The sequence below is a fragment of the Hemicordylus capensis genome, chromosome 7 (assembly GCF_027244095.1).
Source record: "Hemicordylus capensis ecotype Gifberg chromosome 7, rHemCap1.1.pri, whole genome shotgun sequence".
Classification (NCBI taxonomy): domain Eukaryota; kingdom Metazoa; phylum Chordata; class Lepidosauria; order Squamata; family Cordylidae; genus Hemicordylus; species Hemicordylus capensis.
This window is the reverse complement of record NC_069663.1, coordinates 25,719,420-25,733,486: the sequence shown is the minus strand read 5'-3', so window position 1 is coordinate 25,733,486 and position 14,067 is coordinate 25,719,420. Positions and strand designations below refer to the sequence as shown.

At 44.2% G+C, this 14,067-nt stretch overlaps 1 protein-coding gene across 8 annotated transcripts in view; it reads left to right on the top strand.

Annotated features, from left to right (window-relative positions):
• BICRA (BRD4 interacting chromatin remodeling complex associated protein) overlaps nt 1–14,067 on the top strand; it is a 98,745-nt gene that overhangs the window by 45,765 nt on the left and 38,913 nt on the right. Inside the window, exon 1 of one of the 8 annotated variants that reach the window (XM_053266951.1) lies at nt 2,278–2,356. The exons of the other annotated variants lie outside the window; for them this stretch is intronic. The gene's annotated coding sequence lies outside the window, so the exon portion shown is untranslated. Of the gene's footprint in view, nt 1–2,277; nt 2,357–14,067 lie in introns of those variants that run through there. 8 annotated transcript variants of the gene reach the window in all.

The window sequence follows — 14,067 nt, the reverse complement described above, 5'->3', positions numbered from 1 at the left end:
GTTGCCAATTACTTGTGAAAGCATATGAGAGAGAGTGAGTGAGTGTTTGGAACATCTGAGCAGTTTTTATCATTTTTCTCTGGTCTCCTTGTGACTTCTCCCCTGATTATTTCTCCAGAGCTGGGCATTAGGAAGCTGCCTTCTACCAAGTCAGACCATTAGTCTATCTAGCTCAGTATTGTCTACATAGAATGGCAACAACCTCTCCAAGATTACAGGCAGGAGTCTCAGCCCTGTTTTGGCATTGATTGATTGATTGATTGATTGAGTGAGTACCATCAAGTCGGTGTCAACTGTTAGTGACCACATAGATAGATTCTCTCCCGGATGATCTGACTTCAACTTGGCCTTTAAGGTCTCTCTGTGGTGCATTTATTGCTGTTGTAATCAAGTCCATCCATCTTGCTGCTGGTCATCCTCTTCTTCTCTTTCCTTTGACTTTCTGTAGTCATGTCTAAAAGGAGGTAATGGCAGAACTGCAGAGTCCTGGTTACAATGCATAGTTACCTGTGTTTCTCTTCAATTCTCGGACACCTCTTAGCATGCTTGTTTTTTTTTAAATGGTGTAAATGGAGGCTTCGGTATTGCCTCCATTGCAGACTGTGACACCAAGAGGCTTTTCTTTGCTTCACGTTGCCTTTTCTCGGTTTCACAAGTATGTGGCATGCGCACGTGTGAGTTCTAAAAATAGACTTAACATTGAGTGTTATCGCATAATAAATCAAGCTGGAACTACTGTTGGCAGTGAGAATCCCCCTGCTTTGAACAGAATGAAGAGCTGCAAAAGAAACTGTAGCTCAGTTCCTAATATTATTACAGTCAATTCAGTGTGCATTTGCACAGCTGTTACCGAAACATTTAAACATTCCTTTTGCCAAAAATATGTTATCCTCTGTTCTGATAAATAAAAAAGAGGAGAAATAACATTTAGTGCCGAAAGAAAAGTGTGGGCATAGGAACACTTTACTTTTGTTGAATCCAGGCTACATTACAATAAACATATTTTCTCCCCCACCCCCACCCCAGCCTTCATCTAATTTCTTCCAAATTTAGCAAACCATCGTTTGGAAAATAAGAGCCCCATTCTTGGCTCTAGGTTGTCTTTCCTTCCAGGACTTTGGCTGCTCTTCTGAAGCCACTTACTCACAAGTAGTCAGGGTTGTGGTGCCTCATTTTGATTCCTGAAACTTTGTGGTATTTTAAAATGAATTAACCAGAGCATGGAGCATAAGGGGATATATCCCCCCCCCCATCTTATAGCCTTTTTATAGAAACAGGCTTTTGATGATTCCATTATTTTTCTGCATGCCAGGGATATTTGTAAGCTTTTGTGGAAGTCTCTCACAGCTTTCCCATATGCTTATATTCAAGATTATTTACAAAGCATGAGTAAGCACAGTTTTAGTTTGGGCCCATATGAGTAATGCAGCAAATCCTCTAGGGGTGAGACCAGAAATATTTGCTTGTGGCGGCAAGTCAGGATCAGATGTTTGAAACCTTAAAGTGGGGGTGAGAGGGTAGGTGAATGAAGCCAGTCTGAATAAACTACTCAGCCAGTCTGAATATACAGTCTGAATAAACTGTAAGTTTAGCATTGAGGGAGGGGAAGCAAAATGAAAATAATTAACTACATAAATAATACAAATCCTTTCTTCAGTTGTTGAATCCATTAACAGAAAGTGATTTGTCACAATTAAAACTGTGATTGCATAAACTACCCCTCAAATCACAAGAGTGGACAGAAAAAGAACAACATGTTTCTTGCTTCATTTTAAGTTCTGTTGATAAGGAGCATGCCTTCTACATGCACACATTTTAATTCCTCTTGGCTGAGTGTGTGTGTGTGTGTGTGTGTGTGTGTTTGTGTGTGTTTGTGTTTTCCTGTACATGTTTGTTGCGTTGCCAGATCCCTCTTTAGAAGGGCTATTTTCCCTCCAAGGGGACTGTTGTGTATATCCAGGTAGGTCAAGTGAAGAAGGGCTGAACTTGCTTTGCTGAGGAAGGCTGGGGCCAGAAAAATGGCACATCGATTCTGAGCCTAAAGACTCAGCTGAATTGCAGCGTCTGGGAAGGGATAGGGAGCATAATCCACCTGCTTTTCAGCAATTCTAGAAGCTGCCTTGCCTCTAAGAAGCTTGAGGGCTTTATAGCCTTCCCCTAGCCCTTTCCTTTCCTCCTGACAGATGGGAGAGGGTTCACTATTCAGCTTGATTATGGGTCACTTTCACCCCATCTTTTCCAGGTATTCCAGGCATTTCTGCCCCCTTGTGGCATGAAGATGATTCTGCTCATTAAGAAGGGATTAAGAGAGCCAGATTTCACAACTGGATGAAGCAAAACCAGGCCTAACATTTGAGTAGGTGCACAGAGCCTGACATAGAGACTGAAACTGTAAGGTACTGTGCAGGTGGACCTATTTACAAATAAAGCTCCAATCATACAGCTTATTAGTTAGGCAGGCAGGCTTTCCTTTCCTTTTTTGCATGCCCCATGTGACATTGGTACAGCATATTTGCCCCACTGGAATGCAAAGCTAAAATGTCTACACTCTTATTCATGTTTTAATTCCCACTGAAGTTAGTGGGCCAGTTTTCCTGGAGCTCCATCTGCTCCAGCTAATGTTGTGGGAAGAGGAGGCAACCTGGGCAAAAAATGAGCGGACGCGTTTTCCTTGGGTTCTGATGCAGTGCTGAATAACAGTAAAAGGCTCTGATGTGATGCACTTTGTCTGGTCATGAAAGTGTGTGTGTGAGTGTGTAAGACTTGTCAAGATTTGTGTTGGGAGGCATCTGCAAAGTTCATCTTCACTTCCCCACTAAGCCTTTCACTTCCCCCATTATCCATATTGTTGCAAATCATTAATTAACTCAATTGGTACAGGTTGTTGAGAGGAGGAAACTGTGATATTGAGCAAAGTATTTACATTATAGCAAATTGGTAGAAAATGGAATTTGTGCATAGTCTTTGCCTTAATCGTACAATCAACATAGCAAAGGGAAGCGGGGGCTGGTTCTAGGTTTTGAGTGGACCTTGTCAAGGTGCCCTCCAAGATAGTTGCCACCACTACTTCCTGATGGCCCCAAGATAATTACTACTACTTCATGCAATGCAGAGGTGGTCTTGAGAATCAGCAGTGGGCCCTTCTGAGGGCTGCCCAGCAATGCCAGACACCCCCCCCACCCCCGTTGGTCCTGAAGGGAAGTATGCAGAGTAGATGAAGACCAATAGCTGACTTTGTAGAATCTAAGCAGCTGCATGTAGACAATGTCTTTTATGCAGCTGACTAAAAAAAAAAGTATCCTGCCCCCACCCCGCCAAATCTTACATTTTTAGATTACACATACACTGGCTAATATGGAAGGGAAAGAGCAATTTTTCAAATAGGAAGGGAATATGTGATGGGGTGAGGAACAGACCAGGTTAGCTGGTGAATTCATTAATGTTTATAATCCTCAAAAACAGAAAATATTTGTTCAATGGATAGTTTAGACAATGAAATAATCAGTAGTGTTTTGTATTAGGAGTATAATCCTGTGAAACTACATATTTAAATCCTGTGAAACTACATATTTAAATTAAAAGTAGTAGTTGAAACTATACAGCCTTTGCTCTGTAGAGAGAGCTGTGAAATATGCAGACCGTTTGTATGATGCCATTGTTGTGAAGTGCTTAGAGGCTGGTCCTCTATAAGGAATGCACTGGACATGAAACAGGAAGTATTGTAGCGTGAGTCAGTTGCTTTTTGTGCTTTCTCCCTTACTATCTGCCCATTCAGTTTCTGCAAGAATGAAATCTGTAACCTAGAGTATCCAGTCAAGTATCACCATACTAACCTTTTATCTAAGATAAGCTACGTTCACGCACACTCTAACTTGATCACTGATTAAGTGGTGAAATTTTTACTGGAGGAACTACCACACTGCAGCCTTTCCAGGAAGTGGGAACCAGACTGAATTTTTTTTTTTTTGGCTAGCATTCTCCTCCCCACAATCTAGCAAGGGATGTTTGGCTAGGGCTAAAAGGCTTCTTCTTGCTGGGGGTGGGGGGGGTGGAGCCTAAGGAGCTACTTCCTTCCTCAAAATCAAGCCACACTGATTCAGGCCCTTCCAGTTACATGTTGTTGTTTAGTGGCAGTTACTCCATTCAGTGGCCCTATGGGAGTGACGGGCAAAAGCAAGCAGGAGAATAAGCTCCTGAAAGTAGGGTAGGATTGACTGTAGTGAAATGGAGGCGAACAGACAGCCGCAACCAGGCCAGAAAGGACCGCTGACCCAGGCACTTCCACAGGGATCAGCCCTTATTCCATGAACTACCCTGGCCTATTACCCGTTCAAGAGCTTTTTAGCTAGTCTTAACTGGTTACCTAGTAAGGTTCTTCTTTGGCTAGCTAGAGCTTAGTGGTAGTGGCACGTGGGCCTGCTCACTCTTTGGGCCCCAGGTTCAGGACTTGCTTTGGCCTCATTCCCTGGCAGGTGCTTATTCTTGTACAGGGACAGGAGGTAATGTGGGTGCCCCACTTTTGCTGTCACTGCACAAGAGTATAAATTGTTGACCCTTAAAAAAAAACACAACAAGACTGTTCATCGCTTTTGCTATGTTGTCTGTTGCGTGATCTCAGAGACTTTTTCAGAGTTGGGCAGCTATGTCGAAATTTGTGCAGGTTTTTATCTGAGCAAGCAAAGGAAAGCATGTGCTATACTTAAATGTTAGCTTTTGTCACCGAATTTTAAAATGGAAATTAGCATGCTAAGAATACCTGGTTTCCACATATCCTCTTTATTCCCAGGAGACTTCTAGGTGCTTTCTAGTCATTAATTAGTCAAACTTTGCAGCTCTCCTGGGAGGCTGTCAAGTATATTCTGATTGGTAAACAGAGTCATGGAGAGGTGAAGTGGCTCCTCCAAGGGCACGAATTTAACAGAAGAGCCTGGAATAGAGAACCGAAGAGTCTGTGCCTCCTATCCCCTCAGGACATACTTCTTCCCAGATGGGCTATCTGTGCTTTAGCTGTGAGGGTAAATATGGTTGAGAGTGCTACCTGGGAGAGGGAGGAGTCAGGCAGAGCAAGTGACCTGCAACATTTAAGCTTTGGAGAAAAACCTAACATCCATCTACCTTCCACCCATTCGATTACCTGTGCTTGTTCCTGATGTTGGGCAGAGTCTCAGAGCAAGGTTGGGGCTAAGGCCACACTTACCTGAGAGTGAACGCCACTGATCACAGTGGGACTTACTTCTGAGTAAATGTGTGGGATTGCATTGAAGGGGAGGGGCAGGAACTGGGAAACCATACACTTTGGTTTGGCTTGGCTGCCAAGGTTTGTGGACCCCTAGCCATTATGGAGTTGATGCTTCATTTCAGTTGTGTGACTTTCCAGATCTATCTGTTCTTTGGCGGTATCCAGTTAACCTGGGGGTTTGATATGGATATTTTATGACTTCGTAATATCTTTCACTTTTTAACAATTTTGTGCATTAGCTCCTTTTTATATTAGAAGTATGTATTGTGCAGTTCTGCACAGAACTCATGTGGCATAGTAGCATAATGGAGACTGAGCAATGAATTGGGAAGTCCCCGGATCAAATGTAGCTTATGCCACAAACTCACTAGGTGTGCTTAGGCAAGCCACTACCTCTCAACCCTTCCTAATCCCTCCTCTGCAATATGAGAAGAATCCTAATACTTACCTGACAGGATTGTTGTAAGAATTACAAGAAGATAATACATGTGAAGCACTTTGACTACTCAAAAGTGCTCTACAAATTATTATTATTATTATTGATCTAATGCAGGACAACACAACTTCAGGCCCCACCAGCTGCTGTTGGACTACAACTCCCACCATCCCTAGCCACAGTGGCCCAAGTCATGGAAAATGGAAGCTGTAGTCCTACTACTGCAGGAGGGCCAAAGTTATGCAGCCCTTATCCGATGTTATACCTTAAGTTAATTAATTCCATATGTAGGCCATTCACCTTTTTGCTTTTTGTTTGGTGTTCGAAAGGCAGCCAACTCAGTTACAGAATTGTTAGGTGTGAATGATACCAGAAACATCAGTGATGACACTTCCTGCACAGTTTTTGGTTTTTTTAGAATACTCTGTTACCAAACATTGTGTGCCGTCACTGGGAGTCTTGAACTGCCTGCTAAAATCTGGTGGTGACTTGGGATCTGGCTTTCTCAGTTGTTGCCCCTAGGTTGCCAGTGTGGTGTAGTGGTTAGAGTGCTGGACTAGGACCGGGGAGACCCGAGTTCAAATCCCCCTTCAGCCATAATATTAGCTGGGTAACTCTGGGCCAGTCACTTCTCTCTCAGCCTAGCCTACTTCACAGGGTTGTTGTGAGGAGAAACTTAAATATGTAGTAAACCGCTGTGGGCTCCTTGGAGAAACAGCAGGATATAAAATGTAAATAATAATAGGTTGTGGAATGCACTCGCCATGAGGCTGACCATCTTTTAGAGGCATCCAAGATAGAGCTAAAGACCCATGTTTTCAGCCTGGCTTTTAATCATACTTAAAATTTTTAAAAAGTTAAAACAAAACTCATTTTTAAACAATTTAAAACCAATTATGTTTGTTTGTTAACTGTCCTGAGCTGTTCTGGGATGGGTGCCAGTGTGATGTAGTGGTTAGAGTGTTGGACTAAGACCAGGGAGACCCGAGTTCAAATCCCCATTCATCCATGAAACTCACTGGGTGACTCTGGACCAGTCACTTCTCTCTCAGCCTAATCGACCTCACAGGATTGTTGTGAGGAGAAACATAACCATGTATACTGCTCTGGGCTCCATGGAGGAAGAGTGGGATATAAATGTTAAATATAAATATAAATGAAATAAATAAATAAAAACAACTTGTTAGCAGAAAATACTTGTTAGCAGGCAAAGAGGCTCCTTTTAATGTGGTGATTCTCTTTATTTAGCAGCGGGAGGTTAACTGGCCCTATCCACCCCCAGCACAGTACTTCCAGTGACTGTTGCTGGTGTCTATCTTGTGTTTCTTTTTAGATTGTGAGCCCTTTGGGGACAGGGGTCCATCTTATTTATTTATTATTTCTCTCTGTAAACCACCCTGAGCTATTTTTGGAAAGGCGGTATAGAAATAGAATGAATGAATAAATAAATAAATATTGCAAAAAGATGCATTTTGGGCACACTTGCAGTGCACAGATGTGTGGAACATGCATTGTGGTTGCAGACTGGTTGTAGTCTCTTTGTGGGTATTGGATCCCCATTGCCTTCTTTGTCCAGGACTGGGGGTAGTTAAGTGGAAGAAGCACATGTAGAAAACATCAAGAAATAGCAGCTGGGATTCATGGAGAAAGGGGATAATTTATTTATTTATTTGGAAAGCCCTCTGCTTTCTGTGCTTTTAAGTTGAGGTCATAGATGGCCTAGGTCTCTAATGTGGTTGAGCTTGCTACCCAGGGAAAGAGTCAGGCAGGACAAGTGATGTGGGACCTTTCATCTTTGGAGCTCATCTTTGGACCAATGCTCACCTACCTTGCACTCATTCCGTGTCAACCCCTCCCCGCCAAGTATTCCGCAGCCTGAGAGATACCGGAGAAGGGGTAGAGTGAGGAAATCAGATTCTCCTTCCCATCCTCCTTCAGCCTAACTTACTTTTTAAAGTGATGATTTACAGGCATAGAAAAGGTTTTATAATTAGGATTGGTGCTGTGATTTTGCAACAAGTTCTCAATGCCATGCCATATTGAACTGGGTCTGATAGCTGGTCCAGAAGGGTTAGGAGAGAGCACCAGAGCTATTAGTGAGGACATTAGCAAGAAGTGGTGGAGGAAATGTGCCATTCAAGGCCAGTGAAGTGTTCCCTCATCTGTTGGTGAAGCAGGTACTAGGATAGCCACTCTCCGCTTGATGTGGAGTCTTGCAGGAGTTGTAAAAGGAACGTTTGCACAGAACCTGACCTCTCGTTTGTACCTGATTCAGCAGAAGCAGTTGTTGCTCTATTGTTTCAATGAGAGAATGAGTGAGGGAAATGTTGGTATGAAGGGCTGTCTGTTCACTTTCTTGGTCCTTACCCTTTCCTGTTAACTGTGTTGACAGTTTTATGAGACATGCCTTTAAATTAAAAATGCACGCTCTTGCATCACACACACACACAATCAATATTGTATCTTGATGTGCTAGATCACTCTGCCTGATGCGATTAAAGTACCTGCTCTCCTCAGTTACCTGAGATTTAGGTCACCTTTCTATTCTGCCTGATAAAGAGGTCTGTGCAACTTGAAAGCTTACATGTTCCAATAGAAACAAAAACTGGCCCAGTAAAAGACATCACCTCCCTCATCCTATATCTCTCCTGTGGCCTGATATGAGGCAATCTGTCTAAATTTCACACTTGAGCATGCACTGAATTTCCTCACATAAACAGCTGGGCACTCCCTTGATGCTGTCCAATCTAAATGCATCTCTTTTTCTCGGGAAGGCCATCAATAGCCTCTTGTATCCCTCCCTTCTCTAGCCAGAGACACCCCCTCCCCAACAATCCTTTGTGGTTATAGTGGCATTTTAGCCGCCCCCCTGCTGCAGCTCAGCAGGCAGCCTTGCCGCTTTTGAGGGCTGCTGTGACTCAAGCCTGGTGCCATTGGTCAGGACATGAATCCCAGCCAGGCTAAAGGGGCGGGGGGAGAGGAGGAGGGGAGCAAGAGCGACACACACCATGTGTTGGCACACAATACCAGATGCCGGTTTTCATAATGGGGAAGCCTTTTTTGCCCCAGGCACAATTCATTGTTCAGCAGCCCCTGCAGAAGAGCTGTAAAAATAAAATCTCTGGTAGGTGGATGAAAGTGTAAACGGAGGGTGATGTGCTGGATAATTTTTAATGGACTGTATTACTATAACTGAGAAGGTAATTCTGTGAGAAGGTACCATCGCATTGTTCTTTTGCCTCTTTGAAGGATCGCTCAGATATTTTCTGCAATTCCTTCCTGTTATAAATGGATTGCCATCTGTGAAGCTTTATTGCTCTCCCCTCAATTTGCATTTGTGACAGCTGAAGATGAGAGCTTAGAAAAAGCATGTTCTGTTCCCCCCTCCACTCCACCCCCTAAAAGAAATAGCTGGACTTCCTTCCTTCAGTTTGCTCTCTCTTCTAGGTATCTGTATTTACATAAGCTTTCAATAGGCAGAGTGGAGATTTTACCCATGGAGAGAGTCTCTGCTCAGTCTGAAAAACCACTTAGCTGGGATAAGCCTCATAGAAGTGAATCACAATCGCAAAATGTACAAAGGGATCAAAGGGGATCGTGACTGCAAGATTGTGCGCACGCAGTACTTGCTTGCTAGCCCCAAAATTGCAAATGTTGCTGAATTATACTTGTGTTTCTGGCTAAAATGCTTTTGTTGCACTACATGTATGTCTTCCTAGAGTCTGTAATGATGGTGGGGAAAGAACAAGACAGATGTGGAGTACTGGAAAAAGCAGTAGGTTCCCAAAGTCCATAGATCTTGGCTTAGCTTACTAGCCAGCCTTGTGATTCCACTGACTCTCCATCCTCTCTCCTTGTGCAGAGAGCTCTGGGGAGGAAAGGGGAGTTGTCCATCTTCCACTTTTGTACATACTTAGTTCTGGAGAAGACAGAAGCAATGTAAGTGCCTCTCACTGGTGTGAAACCAACCTCTCCCATCCCTACAGTTTTCTGTGCATTCCAGAGGGCTTGGAGAAGGGGACATTTCTTGTACCTGGAGCAATGAAAGACCCCTACAAATTCTTTGCAGAGAACTCTGAGGAGGGAAGAGGATCTTCGAACTGATCACCCATAGCAGAGGCAATTGCCAGAGTGAGCAAATTAGTTGCCATGGGCTTCCTAACAACCACATTTGTGAACTCCTAGTAGCTGTAGAGAGCACAGTGCTAGATCTTCTCTGATTTCTGAGCTTTATAGAAAAATCTCAACGCTGAGGGTTACAGGCTTGGGGTAACGGTTGTCTGGATTGGGCCTACACACATTGGGCTCTGCAGTCATGGGCCACTGTTCAACATGTGGATATTGGAGAGGCAAGTGCAACCTTGAACTTTCACTGTGCATAGGTACTCCACACTTCTGCATAGGGAGTGGCTTTCAAACCTCTCAGGAATGCTTTCTCCATCAATTTGTTTGAGGAATACATTCAACACTCTCTGTTGCTTCAGAGGAGAGCTGGTCTGGTGGTAGCAAGCATGACTTGTCCCCTTAGCTAAGCAGGGTCTGCCCTGGTTGCATTTGAATGGGAGACTAGAAGTGTGAGCACTGTAAGATCTTCCCCCCAGGGGATGGAGCCGCTCTGGGAAGAGCAGAAGGTTCCAAGTTCCCTCCCTGGCAGCATCTCCAAGATAGGACTGAGAGAGATTCCTGCCTGTAACCTTGGAGAAGCCACTGCCAGTCTGTGTAGACAATACTGAGCTAGATGGACTCAGTATATGGCAGCTTCCTATGTTCCTATATTGCGGGGGAAGATCAGTGGTGGCCAGGCAAAGAGCCCTCAGGAGAGAGTGTCTGCCATTACTGATCTTATTGAGGAATCCCTCCTAAAAAATCTCATGGTTCTTCAGACCATGGTTTTGAGAACCAACTGCGTAGGGCAGTGATCTTCACTATGTTTCAAGCAAAAAACTTTCAGTGTAAGAGCCCTTTCTCACTGTGCTGACCTCCACACTGTACTGCACTTGTCTCAGTTTTGGGAGGGCTCCTTTAGAAAGACAGAGCGTCTTCTCAAGGGATTGAGGAGGAATGCACTGGGAAGGGCTACACTTCCTGCTGCCCTGTGCATACCTTCCAATACAGTGAAGGGGCTCGAGGTGTCTGTTTTCTTTAAAGGAGCCCCTTAGATGTTGGGCAAAGTTCAGCACTGCATGGTGAGAATGATCGTCTCCACATGGTACAAGGGAGATTGTGCAGAGTATTTAGTTTTAGCCATAGCTTCACACTGGCCCAATGAACAATTAGTCAGGGAGCCGATTATTGTGGGGGGTGCCACTGCCCCCCAGGCCTTACAGTGAAGGACACTGGCATAGGGCCTTGCTGAGATGTGTTTGGTTCTGAAAAAAGGGACTGAAGCCCAGACTCAGTTACTTGGAGTGTAGCAGTAGCAGCAATAATAATAATGATATCTAGACCTCTTCCAATGTGCCATGCCTTTAGAGAATTTAAATGCTAACTGAGGAGGACCCATGCTAACTAAGCAAAGAGGCTCCTTTGAAAGTAATGGTTCTCTTATATTTAGCAGGGGGAGAGCAACTTGTCCTATACAACCCCAGGGCCAGCACAGCATCCTTCTAGTAGTTGTTGTTGGTGTCTACCTTATTGTTCTTTTTAGATTGTGAACCTTTTTGGGACAGGGAGCCATCTTTATTGATTATTCTTTTTCCCCTTGTAAACCACTTTTGTGAACTTTGGTTGAAAAGTGAGGTATAAATATACGTAGTAGTAGATTTAGGTATAGTGTGTCCAGGCTGTATCTGGAAATGTAATTTCTAGGTATCCTGGAACTTGAAATATCTTGCCAGCCCTGCTTAGAATAAATAATCTGACCTATAGTAGTGGTTGATGGAATGACCCTCACATTAAAGAACACATTTAAAATCATATCTTTACCTCTCATTTGCTTGAAAAAATGAATAGGAAATATACGAATTACAGCAGCATATATGTTTTGTGGTTTTGATTGCAAGATCTACCCTCTGTTCTGTGGTTGCAAGGAACTTCTGCAACTCTAGACTAAAACCCCTAGTTTCCTCCGTTTTTCAGGAGCTAAGAGGCAATGGTAGAATACCATACTAGAAGCCCAGTTAGATTGTATACCTAAAAGGAGGAAAGGTACCACTAAGTCCAGGAGGATGCCAGCATGGCTAACGGGTACCATCAAGGAAAGGCCTGTCCAAACGAAGAGAACAGAAAGGAACACAAACTCTGGCAAAAGAAATGCAAGGTGACAATAAGGGAGGCAAAAAGAGAGTTTGAGGAACATTTAGCCAAAAGTATCAAGGGGAGTAACAAAAACTTCTTTAAGTACATCAGAAGCAGGAAACCTGCCAGGGAGGCAGTTGGACCATTAGACAGTGAGGAAGTGAAAGGGATTATTAAGGAGGATATGGAGGTTGCAGAGAAGCTGAATGAGTTCTTTGTATCTGTCTTCACGGCAGAGGATACTGAGCATATACCTGCTCCTGAACCAGGCTTTTTAGGGATGGAGGCTAGAGAGCTGAGTCAGATAGAAGTGACAAAGGATGATGTTCTAAACTGTCAGGAAAAACTGAAAGCTAACAAATCACCAGGGCCGGATGGCATCCATCCAAGAGTCCTCAAATGTGAAATTGCCGGCCTCCTTGCCAAAATATTTAACTTATCCCTGAAATCGGGCTCTGTACCAGAGGACTGGAGAGTAGCAAATGTAACACCGATTCTCAAAAAGGGATCCAGGGGTGATCCGGGAAATTACAGGCCAGTTAGCCTAATGTCCGTTCCAGGCAAATTGATGGAAAGCATCCTCAAGGATAAAATTGTAAAGCACCTAGAAGAACAGGCCCTGCTGGGAGTGAGCCAGCATGGCTTTCGCAAAGGTAAATCTTGCCTCACCAACCTTTTGGACTTCTTTGAGAGTGTCAACGAGTGTGTGGATCAAGGTGATCCAGTTGACATAGTCTACCTGGACTTCCAAAAAGCTTTTGACAAAGTTCCTCATCAAAGACTCCTGAGGAAACTTAGCTGTCATGGGATAAAGGGACAAGTACATGTGTGGATTGCTAACTGGTTGAAAGACAGGAAACAGAGGGTAGGTATAAATGGAGAGTTTTCACAATGGAGGGAAGTAAGAAGTGGGGTCCCCCAGAGATCTGTACTGGGACCGGTGCTTTTTAATTTATTCATAAATGATCTAGAACAGGCATCCCCAAACTGCGGCCCTCCAGATGTTGCTGAACTACAACTCCCAGCATTCTTAGACACAATTTTTTGTGGCTGGGTATGCTGGAAGTTGTAGTTCAGCAACATCTGGAGGGCCGCAGTTTGGGGATGCCTGATCTAGAAGCAGGGGTAAGCAGCGCTGTGGCCAAATTTGCAGATGATACCAAACCCTTCCGGGTAGTGAAATCCAAAACGGATTGTGAGCAGCTCCAAAAGGATCTCTCCAAACTGGGGGAGTGGGCGACAAAATGGCAAATTCATTTCAGTGTTAGCAAGTGTAAAGTGTTGCACATTGGGACGAAAACCCCTAACTTCAAGTATATGCTGATGGGATCTGAGCTGTCGGTGATGGACCAGGAGAGGGATCTTGGGGTTGTGGTGGACAGCTCATTGAAAGTGTCGACTCAATGTGCGGCAGCTGTGAAAAAGGCAAATTCCATGCTAGGGATCATTAGAAAGGAGATTGAAAATAAAACGGCTAACATTATAATGCCCTTATACAAAACTATGGTGCAACCACACTTGGAGTACTGCGTACAATTCTAGTCACCACATCTTAAAAAGGACATTGTTGAACTGGAGAAGGTACAGAAGAGGGCAACCAAGATGATCAGGCGCCTAGAGCACCTTTCTTATGAGGCAAGACTACAACACCTGGGGCTTTTTAGTTTAGAAAAAATACGACTGCGGGGAGACATGATAGAGGTCTATAAAATCATGCATGGTGTGGAGAAAGTGGAGAGAGAGAGATTCTTTTCCCTCTCACACAACACTAGAACCAGGGGTCACTCCATGAAATTGATTGCCAGGAGGTCTAGGACCAACAAACGGAAGTACTTTTTCACACAACGCGTGATCCACTTGTGGAACTCTCTGCCATAGGACGTGGTGACAGCCAACAACCTGGATGGCTTTAAGAGGGGTTTGGATGACTTCATGGAGGAGAGGTCTATCAATGGCTACTAGTCGGAGGGCTGTGGGCCACCTCCAGCATCAAGGGCAGGGTGCCTCTGAGTACTAGTTGCAGGGGAGTAATGGCAGGAGAGAGGGTACGCCCTCAACTCCTGTCTGTGGCTTCCAGCGGCATCTGGTGGGCCACTGTGCGAAACAGGATGCTGGACTAGATGGGCCTTGGGCCTGATCCAGCAGGGCTGTTCTT